Below are 20511 nucleotides of genomic sequence, written 5' to 3'. Positions count from 1 at the left end.
TATCTATATTTTATAAATGGTTATAAATTATTAATTTGCCATCCTTTTGTGTCTGCATCATTTTCCCAAAATGAAATGTCTTTTTTTTTTAAACTAGTCACCTTGACCTCAAGTCAGAAATAATACTCACCAAGCTCTAAGTCAGCTGCTTGGGGTCATGTGAGAGCAAGCCCCAAGACAAATCTTGCAGATTTTTGGATTTCCCATGAAAGGGTGCCTTAAGTTGCTGAGGACCTTCACGTGCTGAAACAGTTGTGATCTGATTTTGGAATAATTAGAAATATTGAACTTGTGCTTGTTGGAATGAGATTTGTATTCAACCTCCTCAACTTGGAGAATTTGGTAGCTAGATGCAGTACTTTATTCTAGTAGACTAGAAAAGAACAGCTGGCAGTAATTAGTTGAAATATCTCATGCATTTAACTGAAGACAGTATTAACTTTAATTAAAGGAAAGTGTCAAAGTGTCAGCAGTAGGCTTATACACTCTTAATGGTCAGTATATCTATGATCCCAAATTCTTCTTTTTCTCTATCCCATTTGGACACTTGCTTTCCAAGAATTTTATTAACTATTTTAAGTTAATCTGATTACTACATGTCCGTTCTGCCAATTTATTAATGATTTCCTATGTTTTGTTCATGTCCTCCTCTGTATTAGCCACATCCACAAATTTGGTGGCATTCACATCAAAGATGCCTAGAGACATTATTGGACTAGAGTAGCCACACGAACACCCACCAATTATGGCAAGATGTACATGACGTAACAGGCTACAATAGAATCGCTGGCAATAATGCACCCATCCCTGATGAGCTCAAAGCATTCTTTGCCCGTTTTGAGCAAGAGGACGTCATCCGCCGCAGATGCCTTAGTGGAACCGGTATCCGAAGTCATCATCGCAGGCATTAGATCAGCCTTCTTGAAAGCTAACCATTGGAAAGCGATTGGCCTGGATGGGGCACTCAGATCCTGTGCAGATCAGCTGACAAGAGTATTCACAGACATCCCTAACCTTTCCTTACTCCGATCTGAGATCACTACTTGCTTTAAAAAGACAACCATCACCCCTGTACCAAAGAAAAGTGAGGCAACATGCCTTAATGACTACCATGTGATTACTTTGAGGTCCATCATTATGAAGTGCTTTGAAAGGTTAATCATGGCATGCATCAACTCCAGTTTCCCAGTCTGCCTGGATTCACTACAGTTTACCTACTACCACAACAGGTCCACAGCAGATAGCATTTTCCTGGCCCTGCACTCAACCCTGGAACACCTGCTTAACAAGGACTGATGTCAGACTCCTATTTATTGTTACAACTCAGTTTTCAACACCATTATCCCACCCCACAAGGCTGTGCACTCAGCCCCTTACTATACTCCTTATACATTTTTGATTTATTATTGTCACATGTATTAACATACAGTGAAAAGTATTGTTTCTTGCAAGCTATTCAGACAAAACATAATGTTCCTAGAGAAAGAAAGGAGAGAGTGCAGAATATAGTGTTACAGTCATGGCTAGGGTGTAGAGAAAGATCAAGTTAATGGAAGGTAAGTCCATTCAAAAGTCTGACAGCAGCAGGAAGAAGTTGTTCTTGAGTTGCTTGTTACGTGACTTCAGACTTTTGTACCTTTTTCCTGGTAGAAGAAGGTAGAAAGAGAATGTCCAGGGTTCGGGGGGGGCCTTAATTACACTGACTTTTTGCCAAGGCAGCGGGAAGTGTAGTCAGAGTCAATGGATAGGAGGCTGGTTTGCATGATGGATTGGACTACATTCATGACCTTTTGTAGTTCTTTGTGGTCTTGAGCAAAACAGAAGCCATACAAAGCTATGATACAGCCAGAAAGAATGCTCTTTGTGGTGCTTCTGTAAAGGTTGGAGAGAGTCATAGCTGACATGCCAAATTTCTTTAGTCTTCTGAGAAAGAGACATGGTGGGCTTTCTTAACTACAGTATCAGCATGAGGGGGGTAGGGGCAGGACAGGTTGTTGGAACACAGCCTTGTGGGGCACCAATGTTGAGGATGATGTGCTGTTGCCTGTCCTTACTGATTGTGGTCTGTGAATCAGGAAGTTCAGGATCCAGTCGCAGAGGCCCAGGCCATGGAGTTTGGAAATGAGTTTCGTGGGAATAATAGTGTTGAAAGTTGAGCTATAGTCAATAAGTAGGAGTTTGACATAGGTGTTCTTGTTATCTAGGCATTCCAGGGTTGAGTGCTGGGCCTGGGAGGTGGCATTTTCTGTGGACCTGTTGCGGCGGTAGGCAAACTGTAGTGGATCCAGATAGTCCGGGAGTCTGGAATTGATTTGTGCCGTGAATAGCCTTTCAAAGCACTTCATAGTGATAGGTGTCAGAGCCACTGGCCGATAGTCATTAAGGCACACTGCTTGGTTTTTCTTGGGTACCTGGATGATGGTCATCTTCTTAAAGCAGATAGTGACCTCATTTTTGTAAAGAGAGGTTGAAGATGTCTGTGTATACTCCTGCCAGCTAATCTGCGCAGGATCTGAGTGCTCGTGCTAGAAGCCTGAGCCTACATTCAGAAGATTCCTAGAGCTCAGGAAGAAGTTTGACTGTGTGGCTAAATTCTGCTCCAACTCCATTTTCATATTTGCTGATGACACCACTGTAATGGGTTGGATCTCAAAAAATGACGAGCAAGAGTACAGGCAAACGGTGGAGAATTGGCTGAAATAGCGTGATGACAATAATCTCTCCCATAATGTCAGCAAAACGAAGGAGACAGTCATTGACTTCAGGAATTATAGTGAAGGCATTGATGCCCCTGTCTGTATCAATGGTGATGAAGTGGAAATGGTCCAGAGCTTCAAGTTTCTAGGTGTTCACATCACCAATAATCTGTCCTGGTCCCTCCATGCTGATGCTATAGATAAGAAAGCCCACCAATGCCTGTGCTTTCTCATCAGGCTAAGGAAATTCAGCATATCTATTACGACACTCCAACATTTACAGAAGGTTCTAAGAGGAAGTGTGAAAGCACTTAAGAGAAGCAAAGAGGGATAACAAAAAGAGATAGGCAGCCAGCAAAATTGAGAATGGGCATATAATAGGCATATCAACGGTAAAAATGTAAAAGTAGGAGTTTGACTGATTTTGGGACCAAAAAGGGAATTTGCACATGGAGTTTGTAGGCATGGCTGAGCTATTAAATGAATGCTTTGTATGTGCCTTTGCCAAGGAGGTAGATACTCCCCGGACCATTGAGGCAGAGAGAAAAATGTCCCTAGATGAGCTCAGAATTGATGAGGCGGAAGCGTTGAATGGGCTGTCAGTGCTTAAAGTTGACAAGGTACCAGAACCAGATGAGATGCATCCAAGGATATTGAAGAAAGTAAGAATGGCAATTGCAGGGGTGCTGGCCATTATAGAACATAGAACACTACAGCACAAACAGGCCCTTTGGCCCACGAGTTGCGCCGATCACATCAACACCTACCAATCCATAGCCCTATCTATAACCCCCAATCCCACTAAATCCCATATACTCATCCAGAAGTCTTTTAAAAGACCCCAGCGAGTTCGCCTCCACCACCACTGACGGCAGCCAATTCCATTCACTCACCACCCTCTGAGTGAAAAACTTATCCCTAACATCACTTTTGTACTTGCCTCCCCGCACCTTAAATCTGTGTCCTCTCGTAGCGACCATTTCAACCTGGGGAAATAGCCTCTGAGAATCCACCCTATCTATTCCCCTCAACATTTTATAAACCTCTATCAGGTCGCCTCTCAACCTTCGTCTCTCCAGGGAGAAGAGTCCCAGCTCTCAACCTATCTTCATAAGGCATGCCTCCCAATCCAGGCAACATCCTTGTAAATCTCCTCTGTACCCTTTCAATAGCTTCTACGTCCTTCCTATAGTGAGGCGACCAGAACTGCTCACAGTACTCCAAGTGAGGCCTGACAAGGGTCTTATAAAGTTGCAGCATTACCTCCCAACTCCTAAACTCAATCCCTCGATTAATGAAGGCCAGTACACCATACGCCTTCTTGACCACATCCTCCACTTGCGAGGCCAATTTAAGAGTCCTGTGGACCCGGACCCCAAGATCCTTCTGCTCTTCAACACTACTAAGACTCCTGCCCTTGATAGTGTACTCGTTCATCCCGTTGGTCCTGCCAAAATGGACGACTACACATTTATCCGCGTTGAAGTCCATCTGCCACTTCTCCGCCCAGTCCTGCATCCTATTTATGTCCTGCTGCAACTTCTGACATCCTTCCAGACCATCCACAACGACCTTCGTGTCATCGGCGAACTTACTAACCCATCCCTTCACTTCCTCATCTAGGTCATTTATGAAAATGACAAACAGCAAGGGTCCTAGAACAGATCCCTGGGGCACTCCACTGGTGACTGACCTCCATGCAGAAAAAGACCCATCCACAACCACTCTCTGCCTTCTGCAGGCAAGCCAGTTCTGGATCCACAAGGCCAAAGCCCCTTGGATCCCATGCCCTCTCACCTTCTCAAGAAGTCTTGCATGGGGGACCTTATCAAACGCCTTGCTGAAGTCCATGTACACCACGTCCACGGCACTTCCTTCGTCAATGTGTTCAGTCACATTTTCGAAGAACTCAGCTAGGCTCGTAAGGCACGACCTGCCCTTGACAAAACCATGCTGACTATTTCTGATCAAGCCAAACCTCTCCAAATGCTCGTAAATCTTGTCCCTCAGAGGCCTCTCCATCAGCTTACCAACCACTGAGGTCAGACTCACCGGTCGGTAATTTCTTGGGCTATCTCTGTTCCCTTTCTTGAAAATAGGAACCACATCCGCAATCCTCCAATCTTCCGGAACCTCTCCCGTCTCCAGTGATGATGCAAAGATCATCGCCAGGGGCTCTGCAATCACCTCCCTCACCTCCCACAGTAACCTGGGGTACATCCCATCTGGTCCTGGTGACTTATCTATCTTGATAGAAAAACACATCCTCTTTCTTAATATCCACATACTCAAACTTTTCCATCTGCTGCAAATCTGTAGCAAGATCTCCCAGAGAAGTTTCCACCGTGAATACTGAGGCAAAGTACTCATTAAGCACCTCTGCCATTTCTTCTGGTTCCACACAGCCCTTTCCCCCTTCAACTTTTATAGGCCCTATCCCTTCTCTTTCTCATCTTTTTACTTTTCACATATTTATAGAAGGCCTTGGGATTCTCCTTAATCTTAGCCACCAAGGCCTTCTCATGACCCCTTCTGGCTCTCCTGATTTCCCTTGTAAGCGCCTTTCTACAATCCTTATACTTCTCAAGATCCTTAATATCTCCTAGCTCCCTGAACCTTTTGTACACCTTCCTTTTCCTCCTGACTTAGGTTCACCACAGCCTTCGTGCACCACGGTTCCCGCGACCTACCAAAACCTCCTTGTCTCATCGGAATGTTGTCGTGCAGAGCTCCAGACAAACATTCCTTGAATATCCGCCACCTTCCTTTGGTACTTTTCCCTAAGAACGCCTCCTTCCAGTTTATTTGTTCAATTAACTTCCTGATGTCTTCGTATTTCCCCTTACTCCAGACAAACACCTTCCTAGCCTGCCTGATCCTATCTCGTTCCAATGCAATTGTGAAGGCGATAGAATTATGATCACCATTCCCAAGATGCTCTCCTACCAAGAGATCCATCACCTGTCCTGGTTCATTCACCAGTACCAGGTCAAGTACAGCCTCTCCTCTCGTAGGCTTATCCACGTACTGTGTCAGGAAACCTTCCTGAACACACCTAACAAACTCCTCCCCATCCAAACCCCTTACCCTTGGGATATTCCAATCGATGTTTGGGAAATTGAAGTCTCCCATCACGACAACTCTGTTATTCCTACATCTCTCTAGAATCTGTTTCCCTATCTGCACCTCAACTTCCCTGTCACTATTGGGCAGCCTATAGAATACACCCAGCAAAGTTTTCGACCCTTTGCTGTTCCTAACTTCCACCCACAGAGACTCTGTAGATAGTCCCTCCACGGCATCCTCCTTCTCTGCAGCCATGACACTGTCCCTGATCAACAGTGCCACTCCACCACCTCTTTTGCCTCCCTCCCTGTCCTTCCTGAAGTATCTCCTCGTCTTTTCTGGACTCAAAATGATGCGAAGGACTGAAGAATTGCAAATGTTATTCCCTTGTTCAGAAAAGGAATTACAGGCCTGTCAGTTTAACGTTAGTGATAGACAAGTTTCTAGGCAGTTATTTGGGACCAATTGGTAGTCACATGGAAAAATGTGTGTTGATTAAGAAGAACTAGAATGGATTTCTAAAAGGGAAATCGTGTTTAACTAACTTGCTGGGACTTTTTGAGGAGTACACTGAAATGTTAATAAGGGTAATGCTGTAGGTGTGGCATACTTGGATTTTCAGAAGGCATTTAATACAGTGCCACACAGCAAATGTGCGAAAAGTTGTAGTTCATGGAATAAAAAGCACAGTAGCAATGTGGATACAAGATTGGTTGAATAATTGAAAGTAGAGGGGAACAGTCGGTAAAATTCAAGCTGGAGGTAGGTTTGTAATGGTGTTCCCCAGGAGTTGGTATTGGGGATTGTCGCTTTTCCATATATATTACTTATCTAGATCTTGGTGAGTAAGGAACAGTTTCAAAGTTTGCAAATGACATCCAACTTTTTAAGTCTTGTGAAGAGGACAGTGTAGAACTTCAAAAGGACATTAACAAGTTGGTGGAGTGGTCCAATAGGTGGCAGATGAAGAAAAAATATACAAAATAAGGAGTACAATTCTTAAGAAGGGTGCAAATGACTTAAATACATGTGTTTAAGTCATTTACGATGGTAGAACAGTTGGAGGGAGCAGTTGATAAAGCAGATAGTATTCTGGGCTTAATTAACAGGGGCATAGTGCACAAGAGCAAGGTTGTTATGCTGAACTTGTACAAGACATTAATTAGGCCTCCCCTGGAGTATTGTGCATAGTTCCTATAGCCACACTATAAGAAGAATCTGAATGTATTGTAGGGGATGCAGAAGAGGTTCACAAAATTGGACCCAGAGATGAAAAACTTAAGTTATGAAGGTTGATTGGAGATGTTGGGACTGTTTTTCCTGAAGGGACTAAGGCTACGACAAGTTTTGATGGAAACGTTCTGGACAGAGTAAATAGAGCAAAATTGTTCCCGCTTGCAAAAGATCAAGAGTGAGAAATCACAGAATTAAGGTGATTTGTACACGAAGCAAATGTGATGTGGGACAACTTCTTCACACAACGGATGGTTTGGGTCTGGGATGCACTGTCTGGAAGTGTGGTGGAGGCAAGTTGAATTGAGGTGTTTGAGTGCATTAGATTATTTGAATAGCAACAATGTGTAGAGGTTTGGGGAAAAGACAGGGGAATAGCACTAAGCTATGATGCTTGTTTGGAAAGCTGGTACAAATATGGACCAAATGGCCACGTCCTGCGCTGCAACAATTTTGCAATTCGTAATTTTAAGATTATGATATAGTTCAGAGATACTGGTGCTGCACCACAATTTAGAATAAAGTAATTACCTTACCCAGTGCTGCCTCAGATGGCTGGAACCTATCTAATTGAGCCCCATGGAGTGTAGTATCTATTCATTGTTCGTGGTTTCACTGTTTGCAGTTTAACGGGAACGCAATCCTTGCGAACAGTGAGACTTTACCTCTGAATAAGGATTCCATTATCTTTCAAGCAAAACTATTGTTAATTTGTCTACAGTTTCTTGGACATGTTCTATCTCCTTATATTTATCATATTGGCTGTCTGCCGATTCTCACATTTACTTTGGCATGAGTATTAACTATAATTTCAGTGACATAGTGTTTTAAATAGGATACAATGATCATTTTTGTATACGAAATGGTGTTGAACTGTCAAATTTTTGAGACGTGTGCAAATGTTTCTGATTTTGAGTGAACAAAATATGGAAAGGATCTTTCATTGAGAATATGAATACAAGCTATTCAACTTAATGGCAGTTGAAAATTTTCATGTTGGTGTCTTGTTCAGTGATGGGTGGTGAATGCCCCTAATTGGGGATTCCCATTGCCTCTTTAATATCTGAAGAATTTTTAAACTTATCACGATGTGAAATCTCATCGGTTTAATAGGTCAGTATTGTACAAGATGTAGTACGTCAAGTTTGCTTATATTGTCTTGTATGTTTAACTAGCTTATTACATGTAGAATTTTGTATATTATCCCTTTCTTTAAAGCTAATTACACTACAAAATGTGTATTTTATAGCTGCTATTCTAAAAATTACAGAATGCACAAGCAATATGATAAATATGAGGAGATAGAATATGTCCAAGAAACTGTAGACAAATTAACAATAATTTTGCTTGAAAGATAATGGAAGGCTTCAAGGCTGATAACGTGGGTAGGGCATTTTCTTTGATCGTAATTTTGGTAAAATTTCACATGTTCCCTAAATTTTGTACCTTTCCTCAATGTTTTAGAATCAGCCATGGGTAGTACAGTGATGTTATTGGACTAGCAATCCAAAGGTCTGGACGACTGATCTGGAGCCTGAATTCAAATTTCACTGTGGCAGCATATTTCATTTACTTAATATCAGAAACATTTGCACACTTCTCAAAAATTTGACAGTTCAACATTTCCTGTGCAAAAATAAACATTATAGTTATCCTATTTAATCGCTGTGCTACCGAATTCAGTTAATTAAATAAATATGAAATTAAAAATCTATTATCAGCAATACTGACTGTGAAACTCTGATTAGCAAAAATCTCTGACTCACAGATGTCCAGGTGGAAAAACAAATCTGTCTTTATCCGATCTGCTGATATTTAACTCCAGCTGTAGCAAATGTGGTTGATTCTTAATTGCCTTCTCAAATGCCCTAGCAGGTCACTTGGTTGTATCAAACCACAGCAAAAATAAATAAATGAGCATTGGCCAAGGCACTGGAGATGATAAAAGCACAGAAAACCTATCAATCCTGCAGAACACTCATTACTAATCTCTGAACAATTGTTCCAAAATGGGAGTCAAACTTGCAAAATCATACCTTTTCAGACAACATCCCAGACTGCTCCATTTCCATTGTGGGTATGTCTTGTCCGACAGCAGGACAGACCCACCAGAGATATTGTCACAGCGGTAGACGGTTGGGAAGGAGTGACCCTGGATAATGGCTTCAGTCAAATGGGGTAAGGAAACCTATTGATAACCACCTACTGCCCTCTCTCAACTGATGACTAAGTAATCCTCCATATTAAACATCCCTTGGAAGAGAGATTTAGGGTGAGAAGAATGTACTTTTGGTGGGAGATGTCGATGCCCATTATGAAGAAAGGCTCAGTAGCTCACTACTGACTGAAATGGCTCATGAACATAGCTGCCAGACGGGGCTGTCACAGTTGGTGGGAGTATGTAAAAGTTGTACGTGATGGAAAAACTTATCTGATCATGTCCTCACTGATCCGTCTACCTGTTGAATTGCATTTATCCATGACAATAGTAGTAGGAGTGACCATCACACAGTCATTTTTTTTTCCATTGCCCGTTCAGGCAATTTCATCCCACAAAGCCTGCTCACAATAAACCTCCATCGCAACAAAACCACAAGAAATTACAAAAGGTTGTCAACATAGCCCAGACCATCACCCAACCAGCCATCCATCTACACTTTCAGCTGCCTTGGAAAAGCAGGTAGCGTAATTAAGGACATCACGCATTCCGAACTCTTCCTCCACCTTCCATTGGGAAAAAGATACAGAAGACTGATGTCATGTACTAACTGACTCCAGAGCAGCAGCAGCTTCCCTGCTGCCATCAGATCTTTGAATGGTCCTACCATATATTAAGCTGATCTTTCTGTATACCCTAGCTATGACTGTAACACTATATTCTACAACTTTCTTTCCTTCTCCCCTATGTACTCTATGAATGGTATGCTTTGTATAGTGTGCAAGAAACAATACTCTTCTCAGTATCCCAATACAAGTGATGATAAATCAAATCTAATAAATAGAACTCCATCCATGACTCTACCCTCCATTCCCAAGGTAATTATGATGACAAAGTCCGGCTAACCTTCCTCATCTCATGCATTCCAGAATGACATACTCCTGCTCCTAATATTTGTAAGCCAGTCAGACCCTCGAGTTTATTCTACAAGTTGACAACGCTGCCTACATTATACCAATAAATATAAAATATTTAATTGGCTGTAAACCACAATTGACATATGGTAAGCAAAGCTGCCTCACAGCACCAGGGTTTGATTCCCAGCTTGGGTCATTGTCTGTGTGGAGTTTGGAAGTTCTTCTTGGGTCTGCGTGGGTTTCCTCCCAAAGTCCGAAAGACATGCTGGTTAGGTGCATTGGCCATGCTAAATTCCCCCTTGGCATTATCTGAGCAGGCACCAGAATATGACAACTAGGGGATTTTCACAGTAACTTCATTGCAGTGTGAATGTAAGCCTACTTGTGACAAATAAACGTGATTTGAGACATCATGAGAAGTGTTGCATAAATGTAGATTCTGTCTTACATTAGACCTGTGTGATACGTATATCTTTATATTGGTGCATTTTATTTTGTTTGGAGAAGAATAAAGCTGTATCTGTGTGAGAGTTAACCAACGGAGAAGTTGTTGTAGTCAAATTGTCTGTCAAGCCTAAGGGATGACTAACACTATTCTGCACCCTCTCCTTCTTTATGTACAGTATGCTTTGTCTGTATAGCATGCAAGAAACAATACTTTTCACCGTATACTAATGTCACAAATCAAATCAAAATGAAAGGCTAAAAGTGTGTAATTTCAGAATTTTGTAACTAGGCCTTATGGTGAGTTTTAACTTGGAAGTAGATTTAAAAGTTGCGTTTGTGGATAAGTTTGAAATTGATGTGTAGCTAACGCATTTCAAAAAAGTTTCAAAGGTTACTAAAATATTTTCACCGTACAAGAGATTTGTGAGATTATTGTCACCGCACCAGTTCACCAGATTCTATCTCATTCCTGTACTCTATCTCATCATTGTTTGTTTGAGGTCTGACAGCTATGTTGGTGTTGTCAGCAAACTTGAAAATCAAGTTAAAGGGGAATTTGGCCGCAGAGTCATAGTGTGTATGGATTATAGTAGGGGGCTGAGAATAGAGCCTTGAGGCACTGGTATTGAGGATGATTGTTCTGTTTTCATCCAATATCATTTTAATAATTTGGTAAAATATTCCTATTTTGACACCTTCCCAGGCTCAACTTGAAAGGCATTTTTACCTCTCTCTGAACCCCTTTTAATTTCAGAATGATATAATTCTAATTTCTCTCAAAATTGTAATATTTGCTCCATTTAAGAATTATTGACTTGCACATTGTGGTTTTACCTTTGGCACTCATGTTCAAGTTGATTGGGTGACAATCTCCTCTACCTACAATTTGTTTTTAATTGTATCTTCTTTGACATACCTCTGTGTAGTCACTGAATAGCTTTATGTCACTAAAGCTGAAGAAAGCATCATGGTTATAGTACTGGGCTAGCAATCCAGACACTTGGACTAGTGAGTTAAAATCTCACCGTGGCAACTAGGAAATCTTTAATTGAATAACTCAAGAATCAATGGCAACAATGAAATTAGTAGATTGTCATAAAAATGCTTACTGGTTTGCCAGTATCGTTCAAGGAAAGAAATCTACCATTTTTAATTGGTTTGATTGTCTTTAACTCCAAATGGACCACCAAGCCATGTGACTTTACGACTATTGCAAAAGAAGTAATAAAATTGGATGAATCAACCTAGACACTCTATAACAAAAGTATGTGCAGCCCTGCCAAATATGCACATCTTCCTTTATTTATACCAAGATTGGGAAACAGGTCTACAATCTAGTCAAGACTTATTCATAGAATCAATATTAGACTCCCCAAATCTCTGGCTATGTGCTATCCCAACAAGGTTAGTCAGTAAGTGGTATACTCATGGAATCTCAGTGTCAGGTCAGTCAGACATGCTAATGACCATCTACTGCTCTTGCTCAGCGACTGAATCCATACTCCTAAAAACTTTGTACCTCTGGATGGAGGAATCATAAAAGTTATTATGCAGGTACAGGAAGTGATTAGGAAGGAAATGGAATATTAATTGCAAGGAAAATTGATTATAAATGTAGGGAAGTTTTGCTACAGTATAACAGCGCTCTGCTGAGATCCCATATCTGGAGTGCTGTGTAGTTTTGGCTTTCTTAAAGGGCATGATTGCATTAGAAGCAGTTCAGAAAAAAGTTGTCCAACTGACTCTTGGGATGAAGGGGTTATCTGATGAGGAAAGGTTGGATAAATTGGGCCGGTATCTGTTGTGGGAGACTTGAATTGGCGGGGGGGGTGGGGGGAGCAGTTTAAAAATAAGGGATCTTCCATTCAAGGCAGAGAGGAGGAATTTTTTTCTTCCTCAGACCTCAGTGGATGTAGGATCATTGAATATTTTTAATGTTGAGTTTGATATATTTTCAATTGACACGAGAGCCGAAGGGTATAAGGACGAGGGGGGGCCATAGTCCTAGGATAACAGATGGCAAATTTAAAGCAGAGTTGAGGAGAAACTACTACTCCCAAAGAGTTGTGAATCTGTGGAGTTTACTAGTAGAGTAAGGGATATGCTGGGCCATGAGGTTATAGATCATGATGAAGTGCATTTCAGTTGTTCTTGATAAACTGTCTATTTGATGCCCAGTTTTGAGATGGCTAATCTGTTCTGAATCCATCCCATATGGCACATTGATAGTTTCACACACTGCAACTTCATGTCTCCTCAGTTTGAAAATGGAACTTCAACCCCACATACCAATACTGTTATACCCCACATACCACATACTGTTAACCCCACATACCAAAACAGATGCATCTGCGACAGGTAGATTAGTGAGGACAAGGTCAGGCAGGGTTTTCTCGCATTTGTTTCCTCACCATCTCCTGCAGGCCCTCACTCAGCTGTAGCCTTCAAATGTCAACCAGCTCAGTCAATATTGGTCCTACTGAGCCACCCTGGTGGTAGACAACGAGGTAGTATACACATACGACTCAGAATGGGTCATTTCACCTCTCATGTCTGCTTTGCTATTTAGTAATATCGTGGCTGATGACTGTGTTATGCAACTCTGCATTCCTGTTGACCTCTAAGATATAAGATATCTTATCTCTTGTGGATGCTAGGACAGTGGATGTGGCAGATGCCAGGACAGTGAATAAATTTAAGGAGGAGTTAAATTTTTGATTGGTAATCGGTTAAAGGGTTATGGGGAGAAGGCAGGAAAATGGGGATGAGGACTTCATCTGCCAAATGGCCTAAATCTGCTCCTATCTCTTATCTTTTATGTGGAGTTGAGGGGATAGGGCCTGGATGTGATTGTTGTTGGTGCAGGCTTGATAGGTCAAACAGTCTCCTTTTGCACTGTAGAGGTTCTGTGATATGTGCATAGATCATTCAAGGTGGCAGGTCAGGTGGAGAGAGCAGTTAATAAAGCAAACAGCTGTGCTTTATTAATAGAGTAAAAAGTCTGACAACACCACGTTTTAGTCCAACCTATTTATTTGATAATTTACTCACTAGCTTTAATAGAGGCATAAAGTACCAGCACAAGGAGCTTATGCTGAACTTAAAGACATGATTTAGACCTCAAATGGAATATTGTGTGCAGTTCTGGATACCACACCATAGGAAGAATGTGAATGCATTGGAGAGAGTGCAGAAGAGGTTTAAAAGAATGGTTCCAGGAATGAGAAACTTCAGCTATATCTAGATGTGAGAAGTTGGGACATCTCTTAGAGAGAAGATGGCTGAGAGGAGATTTGATAGAGATGCTGAAAACCGTGGGTAGTAGACAGGGAATAACTGTTTCTTCCTCATAAAGGATCAAGAACAAGAAGGCACAGATTTAAATTGATTTGCGAAAGAAGCAAATGTACTGTGAGAAAGATATTTTTCGCATAAATGGTTCAGGCATGGAATGCACTGACCGAAGTGCAGTGGGAGCAGGTTCAAATGAAGCATTCAAGAGACTTTGGATGATTGGTTGAATAGAAACAATATGCAGAGATACAAGGGAATGGTGTTCATTTGGAGAGCTGATGCAGACACACTGGACCAAATTACCTGCTTCCACGCTGTAATGATTTTGTGGCAATTAATGCTGAGTCTGCATTTTGATATGGAGCCCTGAGATGCCTTTGGGCATCAGGATGCAGTGACAGAATGAGTGTCTTCTGTCAGCATTGTCCCCAGAGTGGTTCAGCAGGATCATCATGTGATTATTGACAAACATGGAATATCCTGCATTCATCAGAAGCTTGCCAAGTTTGTCCTGCATTGCTTTGGCATGTGGGAGAGATGTGACCTGCTCATCACTGCACTTTGCCTCCAGAATGGCAAATTATCTTCTATGTTATATTCTTATATCCTCAGAAGAGCACTCTTCTGCATTAGTAGTACAACTTTTCGATTTCTCATAACTGCAATCTCATAGAATCTTTGAAGTAAGTTTGCTATTTTTACATATTTATACTAAATAATAGTTATTCATAGAATCTCTACAGTTCAGGAAGAGGCCAATTGCCCCATTGAGTCTGCACCGGCTCTGTCTAACCTCTGTGTCACCATGTTGCCCTAGATGAGTGCGGTCAAGTCTTCGTGCTGTCAATTCATGTTTGACTCTTCACAGCATCAAATGGAGGTTTTTTAATTTTTTCAAGGGATTTCTTTGAAGGGAGGTTGCAAATTTGAAGTTGTGTTTTAACCCTCAGAATCATACAGCCCCTCTTCGTGCTTGATTTCTCGGCATGCAGATAGTGTTTTTTGCATATTGTTAACACCTTATTGCACTAGTAGCATCTCGTTGTTGCCACTGGATGGTGCTGCAACAAATGTCTGACTGAAAATCTATTTGTTTTAGTTTGCACTTCTAGATCTTCATTGATGTATGTTATTACTTTGCAATTTATAGAAGATGTGAAGTCATAGAATAGCTCATATCATGTCATTTTAAATTTCTATTCAAAAATTAAATTTTAAGTTCCCCTAACAGGACAGGAATTCTCTTCTGTAGTTATCTTTGCGAGAAAGAGATAAATGACAATAGAGGATCCGGAGTTTAAAAGTGGGGGAGAAACAGCAACAAATATATAATCGGATGTACAAAGACACTGCTACCTGTGTTGAGTATCCAGTTGACAAGCAAACAAAAAGATTTGATTTTAATATTTAAATGTTTCATTACATATTTGATTCCAATCTCCACTACTTATGCTGGCCATTGTGTTTATCAGGCAAATGAAACTAACTGTTTGCCATTTACAGTAAGTCAAAGGTACTGCTTATAACAGGCAGCTATTTTGTTGATTTTGAATTTTATACTCCAGTACAGCAATAGTACACATTCTTATTTATATTTACTTCATGAAGTCCAAGTTAACAGCTCAGGGAAAATAATACAAATATTTGTCATTTCCTGTTCCAGTAATATTTGTTGGCACAATTGCAGTTAAAAATGACTTTCATTTATGACCACAGGAGCTCCCCAAGAGCCAGTGAAGTACTTTTGAAGTGTAATCATTGTTGTAATGTAGGGAATGGGGGCAACTAATTTGTGTATATCAAGCTCCCATAAGTAGCAGTGTGATGATGACCAAATAATCTGTTTTTGTTGATAGTGGGATAAATATTGACCTGTACACAATGGATAACTTACCTGCTCTTCTTTGAAATACTGCCTGCAATCTTTTACATTCAGCTGAGAAGGCAGAGGGCCTCAATTAAATGTCTCATTGGAAAGATGGAATCTCTAACAGGACAACACTCTGACAACTGCTGCAATGGGATTTCAGCCTTGATTTTTTTTGTGCTCAGTTCCTGGGGTGGGACTTGAGCCCATAGGTTTCAGACAGAGTGTTGTCTAAGTTTTTTACAATTGTGTTCAAAAGGTAAAGAGAGGTTGATGAATCCTATTCCCTGGAAAAGTATCCTTAGTTGAAAGGAGTTTGCAGTGCATAAAATTTTAATGGCCTGTCTCTTATGTCCACTTATTATGACGAGCAATTGTGTTAACAACATACCCGTGATAAGTGATGGGAACAGAGTATTTTAAAAATGTGAAAACCAATTTTGATAAATATCAAAAAATACAGTTCAAGTATTTTTATACCATTTCAATTGAGAAGGAAAATGATCAAGTGAACCTAAGCTGAAAACACCATGAGCTCATCTATCATATTAATGCAGTTGTTGTGGTGGATCTCTTTTATTTGTCGTTTGGGCTTGCCAGTGACACACTTACCCAATGTTTGTTAGTCATCTCTAATTGTCCTTGAGAACTTAGTGGTGAGCTGCTTTCTTGAATCACTGCAGCCCATGTGGGATAGATACACCCACAGAGTTGTTGGAAAGTTACAGGTTCTTGGCCCAGTTGAAGTGAAGGAGAGGGGATATAGTTCCAAACCAAGGCGAGTTTGTGGCTTGGAAGAGAACTTGCAGGTGATGGCATTCCTGTGCATCTGCTCTCCTGTCTTTCTAAGTGATAGAGGTCACATTTTTGGAAAGTGCTGTGAAAGGAGGCGTGAGAAGTTGCAGCGCTGTGTCTCAGATGATCCATACCATTGGGCATGGGGATGAAAGTATAAGGTGGTGGATGGGATGCTTTTTTTCCTATATGGTGTTGAGCTTCTTGAGTATTCTTGGAGCTGCATTCATGCAGGCAAGTGGAGAGTATTCCATGACATTTCTGATCTGTGCCTTGTATATGTTCAGGCATTGGGAAGTCAGTAGGTGAGTAATTTGTTACAGAATGTGGTTGACTCTTAACTTCCCTCTGAAATGACTCAGCAAGTCACTCTGTTCAAGGGTAATTATGAATGGACAACAGATTTGTCCTTGCCATCAACACTTGCACCCCAAGAAAGAATTTTTAAAAATTCCTCCGATCTGCTTTTGTAGCTACAGCATTTATATAGCTAGTGCAGTTAAATTTCTGGTCAGTGGTGCCTCAGCAATTGATACTATTGTTGTCAAGGGATAATGATTAGAATCTCTCTTGTTGGACAGGGCATTGTCTAGCACTTGTGTGTCCTAAATGTTGTTTGCCGCTCTTCAGCTGAAGCCTGAGTGATGTTGAAGCCTTGTTGCATGCAGGAACAGAATGCTTCAGTATCTGAGTCATCATAAATGGTACTTTGTGCAATCATTAGGGAACATCCCCACTTCTGACATTATGGAGAGAAGGTAATTAATGCAGCAGATGATTGGGCCTAGGACATTGTCATGAGGAACTCCTGCAATATTCTGGGGCCGAGATGATTGATCTCCAATGGTCACAATGATTTTTCTTTGTGCTAGGTGTGAGTTCAAACATTGAACGTATTTCCCTTTGATTCCCATTGACTTCAATTTTGCTGGGCTTCCTCATTACTGAGGATGGAGAAATCTGTGGAGTTTTTCACGCTGCTTAGTTGTTGAATTGTCCACCACCATTCACAACTGGATGTGTCAGGATTGCGGAGCTTTGATCTGATCTATAGATTGTGGGGTTGTTGAACACCTGAATTTTGCATGTTCCTTTGCAGTTTAGCATGTATGTCCTGTGTTGTAGTTTTAACAATTTGATACTTTTTTTATGTATGCCTGGTGCTGTTCCTGACATACACTTTTGCATCTTCCATTGAAACTGATCCTCTGGCTTGGTGGTAATAGTCTGAGGGATATGATGGGTCACAAGGTTATGTACACATTGTGACATTGGAGATTAGAGCATTACCTCGAATATGTTTGGTTGAATTTGGCATGGATGGAGGATTTGATGTGTCTTTTTGTTTAATAGCTTTTACTTCAGTCTGTGGAACACCTCAAATGAGCTTAGAGAATTTGTGCTTTATATTCAAAGATGCTTATTTTTCAGTAACTATCCTCAATAAGGCTGCTGTGAGAGTCGATATGAAAATGAGAATGCTCCGTGATGCAGTGAAGAGCTCCTTGTTTGATCAATGTTGTATCAAATATTAATGTAGAAAATAGTTGTTTATTTCTCGACACATTTAGTACAAATGGAATTTGCATGCACTATTACCTAATTAGAAAAGTGCTGCAAACCTGAATTAATTAAATATTTTAGCAGTGGTCATAAAGCAATCTCAGACCTCCATGCAGATGAACACCTGGGCAATGGACCATTGTGTAAGTAGATGTAATCTGATGAGCCAATCCAAATATTTTCAGTACTCTAGAAAACTGGAGTGGATTTTTTTAACATATAATTGGTTACCATTGTCTTTGTGAAACCTTAGTTAGGATTTTTTTATTTCCTGTGTTATGCCCAGATAACTATCTGAAAGCTGTTAGATTCCCATAGGCACTTCTGTAAAATGTAATAAAACTCTTGAAGGCAGTCCACAATGTTTTTGATTTATGTGTTAAAATGTTTGAAGGTGATGACTTGGATTTAATTTTACTAATTATATTTTAAAGCCTCAGGCAGAGTTTGAAATAACTATTTCCAAAAAAGAACCCATTTGCACATTCCTGTACTTCTGATCGATGATATGCAGTGAACAACAAAGGGAATTGTGATTTGCTGTGACAAATGAATTCTAAATCCACAATATAACTCAACATGTACACACATTGTGAAGCAAAGAAGCTGTATTTACCCGCAGTAATTAAAACAAATGTTTGATCAGGAGAAAAAGATAATAATGGATGTAATTGCAGAGAAGTAGTTGAGAATAAATGTCAGAATACACATTAAAAAATCTTGGGACGCTTGCAGGTGGGACACTTTTTTGCAGAATGATTGATCTCCAGCTATGTTGATTTCTGTGAAGGACGTTGTATGTGAATGGAAATGTGGGTGGAACAGGGAGGATGAGCAAACTAACCATTGCGCTGTGGTACTCAGGACAAATTGGGGAAGTAAAGAAGAATATAATAGTTGTGGAATCAGTATCACTGGGGATAGATAACTGTTCCAAAAGTTTGAGTCCCAGAGGCTACTTGCCAGTTTGATACTATGGTTAAGGTCATCTCTTTGCAGCTGGAGAGTAGAAGGGAAAGAATCTGGTTGTTTTGGTCAATGTGGATACCATTGACAGGTTGTATTGACTAACCCACAAAGATGGTAATTTCTAGATTGTAAGCTGAGCCATGAGTAAGTAGGGTCAGTAAGATGAAGTGTTGAATGTGTGGCTCAGAGATTAGTGTGGGAGAAATGAGGTTCAATTCAAGGGAGCAGTCCTGGAAAAGAAGGAACTATTGCATTGGGAAGAGCTTCAGTTGAACTCTGCTGGGGTCAGTGTCCTGGTGAATCTGATGAATTGAATAACTAGAAGGGTTGTAAATTTAATAATGTTCGAGGGGTGCAGAGAACAGTTGGGGTAAGGGCTAATTTAGAAACGTTAAGAGAAAAGACAAGACAATAGTTCAAGATAGTGATGTGGGTCATGATAATCAGAATGTGACAGGAAGGGATAGAGCGTACAAAGACAAGATTACGCTAGCAAGTGCAGTTAGTAGGGAAAATTAGTAAAAAGACAAATAAAGGCTCTTTTAACTGATACAGACAGCATTCATAACAATGTAGATAAATTATGGAACAAATAAAAATAAAAGGGCACGATATGATAGCCATCATAGATACTTATGGGCGGCACGGTGGCACAATAGTTAGCACTGCTGCCTCAGTGCCACGGACCTGAGTTTGGTTCCCAGCTTGGGTCACTGTGTGGAATTTGCACATTCTCTCTGTATCCATGTGGGTTTCCTCCTGGTGCTCCGTTTTCCTCCCACAGCCCAAAGATGTCAGAGTTAGGTGGATTGGCTATGCTAAATTGCCTCATGTCAGGGGGACTAACTAGGATAAATGTGTGGGGTTATGAGGATTGGGTCTGGGTGGGATTGTGGTCAGTGCAAACTCAATGGGCCAAATGCCACCTTCTGCACTGTAGGATTCTATTGGCTGTAAGAAATTTCTAAAGGGAGGAAGGTGAACAGCCAGAGGTTGTGGTCTGTATTGGTACCAATGACATAGATAAGGGGAAGGATGAGGTTCTGTAAGCAGAACATAGAGGACCTCAAAGGGTATTCATCTTGGGATTACTTCCAGTGCTACATGCTAGCCTGAGCAGGATTAGAAGAATCGACCAGGTGAATGCATGGCTGGAGGGAGGGATTTGGATTCCTGAGGGAGTGGGACCAATTCTGAGGCAGACCTGTACAAACTGGATGGCTTTTACCCCAGCAGGACTACAACCAATATCCTTGAAGGGAATGGGCCATTTTAGATCTGAACCTGGTAATGTATAATAATTAATTAATGATTATTGAGTAAAGAATCCTCTAAGGAAGAATAATTATAACTTAACGGAATTTCACATTTAGTTTGCGTTCTTTAGGCCTGAAACTACTATATTAAACTCAAATGAAGGCAATTACAAAAGCACAAAGGCAGAGTTGGCTGAAGCAAAATCGGATTAAAGATAGGTAGGCAATGGTAGATGTTTAAGAAGATGTT

The 20511-nt window shown here is 40.8% G+C and overlaps 1 protein-coding gene across 2 annotated transcripts in view; it reads left to right on the top strand.

Moving 5' to 3' along the window:
• Positions 1-20511, top strand: part of cfap20dc (CFAP20 domain containing) — a 339085-nt gene that overhangs the window by 16646 nt on the left and 301928 nt on the right. The gene's annotated exons all lie outside the window — the stretch shown is intronic.

This window comes from Carcharhinus amblyrhynchos, chromosome 3, assembly GCF_965287045.1.
Source record: "Carcharhinus amblyrhynchos chromosome 3, sCarAmb.v2.hapA, whole genome shotgun sequence".
Lineage (NCBI taxonomy): Eukaryota > Metazoa > Chordata > Chondrichthyes > Carcharhiniformes > Carcharhinidae > Carcharhinus > Carcharhinus amblyrhynchos.
The sequence above is the reverse complement of the archived record's forward strand: the minus strand, read 5'-3'. Positions and strand labels throughout refer to the sequence as shown.